The sequence below is a fragment of the Leptonotus elevatus genome, chromosome 2 (genome assembly GCF_054856555.1).
Source record: "Leptonotus elevatus isolate MCC_2025b chromosome 2, RoL_Lele_1.0, whole genome shotgun sequence".
NCBI classification, from domain to species: Eukaryota; Metazoa; Chordata; class Actinopteri; order Syngnathiformes; family Syngnathidae; genus Leptonotus; species Leptonotus elevatus.
In genome coordinates this window covers 41672430-41681550 of record NC_141240.1, presented here as the reverse complement: position 1 = coordinate 41681550, position 9121 = coordinate 41672430, and the positions used below count along the sequence as shown (strand labels likewise).

The 9121-nt window shown below is 39.2% G+C and overlaps 1 long non-coding RNA gene across 2 annotated transcripts; it reads right to left on the bottom strand.

The window, feature by feature from the left end:
• Positions 1 to 124: 124 nt before the first annotated feature.
• Positions 125 to 5985, bottom strand: LOC147180072 (uncharacterized). 2 transcript variants are annotated; one of them, XR_015094227.1, is made up of 3 exons: positions 3481 to 5985; positions 913 to 2255; positions 125 to 832 (listed from the first exon to the last, which is right to left on the bottom strand). It is a non-coding gene; the product is annotated as an uncharacterized LOC147180072 (long non-coding RNA). The 2 variants fall into 2 exon arrangements; XR_015094226.1 differs by lacking the exon at positions 3481 to 5985 and having other exon boundaries at positions 913 to 3380.
• Between the last annotated feature and the right edge of the window lie 3136 nt (positions 5986 to 9121).

Below are 9121 nucleotides of genomic sequence, written 5' to 3'. Positions count from 1 at the left end.
TGGCTACATTCACCATCGAAACTAAACAAAACATCAAGTAAAATTATAATAAAAATATAAATTTGTTGGGGAATAATATATATAAACATTTTTTTCAGGTAATACCACATGATGTCCAAATACATACATGTTGCTAAAAAGTTATTTATTTATTTATTTTACATAGTTGTGAGACAAACCTGATAGATGCTTCCATGGGTTCTTGGTTGTCTTGTGGATGATACAAACTCCTGTCTTTAAATGTATTTCAAAATAAAAGTCCCACATTGGCTATTTCTTTTTGGTTGCACCACATGATAATTCAATGGGCCTCGTCTGACAAATGCATCTCTCAATGGCCCATGTATTAAAAAAAAAATAGCCTTCAACATAAAGGGTTTAAATAATCAAAGAATAACCTCATACCCTCGTACATAAAAAAGACAGTTCAAGGTCAAGGATGGCACAAATTGGATTCACAGCAAACCAAAATTAAGTGCAAAAACTTATTTGTCCAGAAAAATCAACTCACTCAAAATATGAATAATATTCTGGTACTATGTTTGTCCTGCATGTCATTCCAGATCTGAAAAAAAGAAGAAGTTTTTCTCATAGCAATATGCCGGTATACTCTTTTATTGTCAGATTTAGTTGAGCATGCCTTTAAGTCCTCCCTATGTGCATGGCAAGCATACGCCACTCTTGATAAACTGGAACACTTGGCATCTCCTCTGTTGCACATGGAGAAGTTAGAACTCCATCAGGCTAAGGCCAGGATCTGCTGTTGGGTTACCGTTGTATTGATCTCAATTTCGCATTCCGGGCATATTCCACTGGTTAAATCAATGAGGAACTGTGAGAGAACAAACATTCATAATAAGAGCAAGAATGTGTACTTCTTTGCTGGGCGCGTCATGTATTGCATGCACTTACTTGTTGGATGATCTCTGTCACGTTAACTCCCAGGGCATGGATAACCTGAGCTTTTATATGCCCGTACACTGTTGGGCAATACGAAGAAACACAACAACTAAATTACTTATTTCTTTACTCTTTAGTTGAACGTGACTTGCTTTAGTCCACAACAAAATTATGCATAATGTCGATGGAAAACTGCTGTTTTTCTCTTTGAGTGGCAATTTTATGTCATCAGCCCAATTAAAGTGATATCTAGACTACTACAACCATTAAGTGGAATAACATCGAGACGCTTCTGAGTCTGTTGGTGAGTTTTCACAGCATTTTCTCACAGCGCATGAGTGATAGCAACCATTTGTGCTTTGCTGGCATCTACTGGTGAAGGCACAGCAATGCTAGTTGTTTTTGATGAACAAGTAGATTTGCTCCCAGTGATTGGCAGTACATGGACCATGTGAGCACATGTGCGTGTGATGTCACAGTACCTCTTCCTCCTCCAGTGGGTTCCTCTTGGAGAACTACCAACAAAAGACAACAATTCTATTATTTCACATCTGAGTGGTAGTAGTCAAAATAGATTTTGTTCCTTTCAAGAAAAAGCCCGACAAAACATTTGTTAAAATTACTGTGTGGTAGAATGTGGGAAATTGAGAGCTTTATATATTAGTTGATGATGGCAAGGAAAATGATCGACTAATTAATCAATGATGTGACTGGTGAGGCATGGGCTTTTTTGAAGTCAAGAATAAAACTATGAATCCAAAATAGAATATTAGCCTCTATTTCAATTTTTACCTTAATTGGAACATTTGTTTTCAAAGCTTTTAATTGTGCTTTAATCAACACCACACTGTAAAAAAAATAAAAAGGCTTTACATTCCAGAATGAAGATTTCTGGTCAACTACTTGCATATTCCGATCTTCCGTGTACATGCTCCGCTACCTTCATCAGATCGATGTAAACATGTGATTTATCAAGACGAAGTTCATTGATCTGTTCTATAGTTTTTACACTTAAAGCAACATCTTGATTGAAAACAAGCTACTAGTACTTTAAAACAAGTTCTCCCATCGTAGACGTTTTTTATTTTTTGCTAACCTGGTTATGAAAGCCCCGATTATAAATGTAACCACTGGTAACATAACTGCATGTCTGTTTGTAAGTTGTAACAAACCAATCCGTGTTAAAATCAGTAAATAATTTTTTCAGTTAGGATCAGTGTTCCCGATAATTTTCTATGTGTGTTCCATGTTTCTGGGGCAATGGCACTTGAGGGTTTGAGCTTTCCAAGTAGATCACTGTTCTGGTGTACAATGTGCAAAGTGTAGGTGTGGGACTTTACTTATGTCGTCGTTAGCTGAAAAGGAAATAAAAGAGAAAAACATGTTATTTATCCCATTATACTTGAGGAATGTACAGCATTGGTTATACATTAGGATTTTGTGAAAAAAAGTGGAAATGATTTTGGTTATGAGATAATGAGGAAGGTTGAGAAGTGGCAGCCAGATGAACGGCAAGTAGTGCATCCTTATATTGTAGTTATAACATAGCTAGGCTATTTCATGTAATAATAATAATAATAATCATTATTATTTTACTCTTCACACGCAGGACGGAGTAAGGTAAAGGAGCCTCCCCTACCTGCCTCTGACCGCAAGTCCCTGATAATAATACATGCTAAAATTATAGTTGTAATGTAGCTAGCTAGCCGTAAATTCTTGAAACGATATTATGAATCAACTACAACAAAAGTTTGGCTGCACTGTAACGAATTGACTCTAGAATTTACAAGAAATAAGTGGCAAAAAAGTTGCCAGCTAATTCTTGTAAAATCTCAGTACATTATTGCCTTTTTTACAAGTATTTACTGTATATAAATTAGTTACTGTATTTACTTTTACAGCAATTCACTATAATCTAGTTTACAACCGTTTCCTTTATTCTACATCATTTACTTATTTGATTTAAATACACAAATACAGTATGTCGTAGTAAAATCATCCATTCATTTTCTTAACCACTTATTCGTGCGTAGAGCAAGAATCGATGGGGACGGGTTACTAATAAGCCATGGCTTCTACCCGTCAGCCCTTCTTTCGTATGTCATTGTTACAAATGATATGATGTGATCGATGTAACCTGTAATAATGTGTTCGAAAGGAAAAAATGAATAAAACAAAACAAACAAAAATATATTATGAATCAACTGAAACAGTTATTTGGAAAATTCTGACTCCTTTGGCTGGATGCAGTTGAGTACTTAATGTTTGAGCTTCCCATGTACAATAGATCATTTTCTGGTGTATAATGTGCTAACGACTTAGGTTATGCGATAATGACAACGGTTGTGAGGTAGATATTAGTTAGTGGCAGCCAGATGAACTGCTAATAATCCATCTGTTCACCGTAGTTATAACGTATAGCTAACCTAGGCTCCAATTAATGGTTAGACTACATCAGATTTCACATTAGATCTTTAGGCATTCGCAAACAACTTATTACTGGAGGCAAATGGGTGTGTTTAGCTTCCCTTGCAAATCATTATTCTGGTGCGCAATGTGCAAAGAGGTGTGGGAGGTTACCTGGGTCGTTAGTAGCTGAAAAGTAAATAAAAGAGAAAAGCAAGTTAGCAAGCAATTTATTTCATTATACTAAAGGAATGTACAGCATTACTTTGTTTATCTATACATTAGGTGAAAACAAGTGAAAATGTCTTTGGTTATAAGATAATGACAAAGGTTATGAGGTGGATATTAGCTGGTGGCAGCCAGATGAACTGTCACACCGTGGTCTTGTCATTTCCTGTTTTATTTGGAAAATTCTGACTCCTTTCGTTTCAGGTCACTTGCCCTTCCTCATGTGGTGTCAGTGTCAACCCTGATTCCTGATTGTGTCCACCTGTTTCCCATTACCCTCATGTGTTAAATGGTCTGCGTCTCCCCTGTCTTGTGCCTAAGTGTTTTCGTCAGAGCCACTCAAGCCAGTCACAGTCCCTGTGCCTTCTTGTCACGACGACTATCCAAGGCAGAGCGTAACTATGATGTTGGGGACAGAGAGCTTCTGGCTGTCAAAATTGCTTTGGAAGAATGGAGGCACTGGCTTGAGGGGGCGAAGCATCCGTTTGTGGTCTGGACCGATCACAAGAACCTGGAATACATACGCAAAGCCAAGAGACTTAACCCACGCCAGGCCAGGTAGGCGCTGTTCTTTAACCGTTTTTCCTTCTCTCTCACTTACAGGCCGGGGTCTCGTAACGTCAATTCCGACGCCCTGTCTCGTCTCTATGACCCCGAGCCTGTAGCTAAGGAACCAGAGACCATCCTTTTGCCGAACTGTGTGGTTGGGCCCACACTTCACTTCTTTACTGTCATCCGGGAGTCCGACGGACAATGTACGCCATCTCCCGGCGATTCTGGTGGCCTTCCATGGAGCCGGAGGTCCGAGAGTACATCGAGGGCTGCTCGGTATGTGCCCAAAATAAGTCATCCACCAGATCACGCATGGGCCTGCTGCAGCCCCTTCCCATTCCTTCCAGACCATGGGCAGAAATATCCCTGGACTTTGTCACAGGACTCCCCATCTCCCGAGGTAAAACCACAGTTCTCACTGTAGTCGACAGACTTTCTAAAATGGTCAGATTCATAGCCTTGCCTAAGCTTCCCTCAGCCAAGGAAACGGCTGAGGTCATGATTAACCACGTTTTTCGAGTTCATGGGTTCCGTAGAGACATTGTGTCGGACCGGGGGCCCCAGTTTGTGTCTCGCTTTTGGAGGGAGTTTTACCGCTTAGTCGGAGCCAAAGCCAGCCTAACCTCAGGTTACCACCCTGAGGCTAACGGCCAGTCTGAGTGCCTCAACCAACAGTTAGAAACCGGTCTCCGGTGCCTAGTCTCCCAGAATCCTTCAACGTGGAGCAAACACCTGGTCTGGGTTGAGCTTGCCCATAACTCGCTGCCTACTTCTGCCACAGGACTCACCCCATTCAAATGTGTTTTTGGCTACGATCACCCCTTCTTTGCTAACCTGGAGTCTGAGGCCTCTGTTCCTTCTGCCCATGCCTTGGTCCGCCGCTGCCATCGCATCTGGGCAGCCGCTCGGCAGGTACTGGAGCGCCAGAGGGACAGAGTCAAGCGAGCAGCTGATCAAAAGAGGAGACCTGCTCCAGCATACCAGCCGAGGCATAAAGTGTGGCTGTCCTCCAAGAACCTCCACTTGAAGGTGCCATGCCAAAAGTTGGCACCACGGTTTGTGGGTCCGTACCCAATCTCCAAGGTGATCAACCCGGCCGCTGTCCGTCTCCGCCTGCCTCAGTCCCTTCGTGTTCATCCATGTTCCACGTGAGCCAAGTCAAGCCAGTCAAGGAGAGTCCCCTGGTTCCGGCTCCCTCGCGCCCGCCGCCTCCTGTGATTGTGGATGGGGGCCCCGTCTACAAAGTGAAGTGACTGCTGGCCGTCCGCAATCGTGGCCGGGGCAGGCAGTTCTTGGTGGACTGGGAGGGGTATGGGCCCGAGGAGAGACAGTGGGTTCCTTCCCGCTTCATTATGGATGACTCTCTAATTGAGGACTTCTATAGGGATCATCCTGACCAGCCTAGGCTGTCGGGAGGGGTACTGTCACACACCGCGGTGAGGTTGTCTTGTCATTTCCTGTTTTATTTGGAAAATTCTGACTCCTTTCGTTTCAGGTCACTTGCCCTTCCTCATGTGGTGTTAGTGTCAATCCTGATTCCTGATTGTGTCCACCTGTTTCCCATTACCCTCATGTGTTAAATAGTCTGCGTCTCCCCTGTCTTGTGCCTAAGTGTTTTCGTCAGAGCCAGTCAGTCCTCAGCCTTGTTGTCCTGTATAGTTTTAGTTAAGGAGTGATATTGGTTTGTTTGTAGTTTAGACATCCTCCCTTTTGGAGCGCCTTTAGTTTAACATTTAATAGCCTTTGTTTTTTCCCTCTAAACGAGGAGGTTTTTTTTTTTGTTTAATAAATATCTGCCTTGGCCTCAAACTACTATCTCTGCGTCTGAGTCCTAAATCTGCCACATCGTGTCATGAACTGCGAGTAATACATCTACTGTAGTAATAACGTAACTAGGCTTAAACTATTAGTAAATTATGCAACAGCTACAACCGGCTTCATCTAAGACTTTGAGAGAGACAATAACTGAAGTATTTTGGCTGGGGACAGTGTGCACTTGAGGGTTTGACCTTCCCTTGTAGATAGCAGTTTTGGTGTACAATGTGCAAAGTGTAGGTTTGGTGACTTACTTGCATCTGAAAAGTAAATAAAAGAGAAAAACATTATTTATTCCATTATACTTGAGGAATATACAGTATTACCTTGTCTATACATGAGTATTTGGAGGGAAAAAAACGACTTAGGTTATGAGATAATGACAACGGTTGTGAGGTAGATATTAGTTAGTGGCAGCCAGATGAACTGCTAATAATCCATCTGTTCACCGTAGTTATAACGTATAGCTAACCTAGGCTCCAATTAATGGTTAGACTACATCAGATTTCACATTAGACCTTTAGGCATTCGCAAACAACTTATTACTGGAGGCAAATGGGTGTGTTTAGCTTCCCTTGCAAATCATTATTCTGGTGCGCAATGTGCAAAGAGGTGTGGGAGGTTACCTGGGGCGTTGGTAGCTGAAAAGTAAATAAAAGAGAAAAGCATGTTATTTATTTCATTATACTAAAGGAATGTACAGCATTACTTTGTTTATCTATACATTAGGTGAAAATGTCTTTGGTTATAAGATAATGACAAAGGTTATGAGGTGGATATTAGCTGTTTTTGTTTAATAAATATCTGCCTTGGCCTCAAACTCCTATCTCTGCGTCTGAGTCCTAAATCTGCCACGTCGTGTCATGAACTGCGAGTAATGCATCTACTGTAGTAATAATGTAACTAGGCTTAAACTATTAGTAAATTATGCAACAGCTACAACAGGCTTCATCTAAGACATTGAGAGAGACAATAATTAAAGTCTTTTGGCTGGGGACAGTGTGCACTTGAGGGTTTGAGCTTCCCTTGTAGATATTGTTCTAGTGTAGAATGTGCAAAGTTTAAGTAACATAAAATGTATTCAATTTTAGTTTATGAATGTAAAGTGTTTCCTAATCTATACATTGGGTTTTTGGTGAGAAAAAAAGTGAAACCAACTGTATCTATGGGATAATGGAAAACATGAGGTGGATATTAGCTAGTGGCGAGGATGGATGAACTGCTAACAATGCATCCTTAAACTGTAGTTTTAATGTAACTAGGCTGAAATTATTGGTAAGATATGCAGCAGCTACAACCGGTTTCATCGAAGACCTAGACATTCACTAAAGACTTTTGGCTGAATGCATTTGGACAGTTGTGTGTTTGAACTTCCATTGTCGGTGTTTTTTATGGTGTACAATGTGCAAAGTATAGATGTGGAAGGTTACCGATCCGAAAAGAGAAAAACATGTTAAATATCCCAGTTTTATTTTTGTATAGTAGGGATGGGATGAGAATTCGTAATACGAGAATTTGCGGGATTAGAATGACACGAGATTTATCATCCTGCAAAGCACGAGATGTATTTTTTTCCGAGGCATAAATCTGCTTATTTGTGACAAAAGTGTGCTAATTGGTTAAGAAAAAAATTAAATAAATACAAATTTAGATATTCATATATTCAAATTCTACACTTATTTTCCTTTAAAATGATTTAAATACATGGGCGTACCTAAAAAATATACAAAGTTACACCAATTTTAATGTTGGCACGATGAAATTTGTTTAAAAAAAATTGAATAATCGATATTGAATCGATTTTCCTTTTTGAGCCTGATATCGATTCATAAAACCATGATTCAATTATTTTAAGAAAATATAATTTTCAAGGCCATTTTTTAGGTATCTTACTGTTTTCTTGGAAAGTTTTTGTAACCCACTCAAGTTGTACACTTCACTTGTTTCATATTGTTCACATTAATTTAAAAGTCTTTTTTTACATTTATGAAAGACCTAATTGGTTGAACTTTGAGTCCATTCAGAATCTTTATTTAGAATTATTAAATTAGAATTATGGAAATATTTTCATCAATGTTTGTGTAACACTTAAGTGATTAAAACATGTTACTTTCATTAAACTAAATCATTTAACCAGTTACGACCTCAAAATAATTTAATTTGGAAGTTGTTTGTGGCGTTTTTAATCATTCCCTTGATTTTTAAGAAGAATTGATGTTCCATAATTAAGCAATATTGATTGAATCGAAGCGGATCGAATTGGGAAAAATCTAAATCGAATCGAACTGAACTCCTGTGAATCAAAATCAAATCGATTGAGGAAATTAGAATCGATACCCAGCCCTATTACATTATGTACAATATATACATTACATACAATACATTATTACATTAGCCTACATTATTACATACAATGTATTTAACAACTTTTATACTAGAGTCTGTCACTCTGCTCTGGTGGAAACTGCTCGGCTTCTCGCTTGAGTTTCACCCTCGCCAATGTGAAATGCTTTAGCTCATGAATCCATTCATTTAAATTAAAAGTAGAAATATATTTGTTTAAGAAAGAGATCCCAGAATTGGAGATTATCACTGTTTGGATTACAAACCTTCGCCCCGGACTGATGACATTTAGCTGTTCTACTCCAATGTTGGATGCCGTTGTTATGATGTGTGTCTTCTGTTCACTTTCATGCTGAAGGGTCACATTATGGTGTATTTTTATTTATTTTTTTACTTTTTTTTGATTTCCATTAATATAAATTATTTGTTAAGTGACGTTAGAGGCGAGGAACTCTTGGTTATTTTGAGGCAGGTTTCCGAGACGGGCTACTAGCTAAAAACACGTTGCCCAAATTGTTCCAATAATGACTTATTTTCATTCATTTCTATTACAAATTTAACTTTGATGATGCTGGGAAATAATAATAGAGACATTAAGGAAGCTATTTTTTGGAAATTTTCAAAATCGACATTTTTGTCTAAACTATCTTTTTTTTTTTTGCCCCAAACTCAAAACTAATGGCACCGTCATGCGGACCCTTTTTTTTTTGGAGCAGGTCACATTTAGCGTACACTGTCAGGAAGACAGTCGCAGCAACTTTTTTATGACGGGAAAACGCAGTGAGAAGGCCATCTTCAAAATAAACCTTACTATACCAATAATATATGGACATCAATGCCTTGCTAGGCTCTTATTTTGAAGTTATTCTCGGCAGCG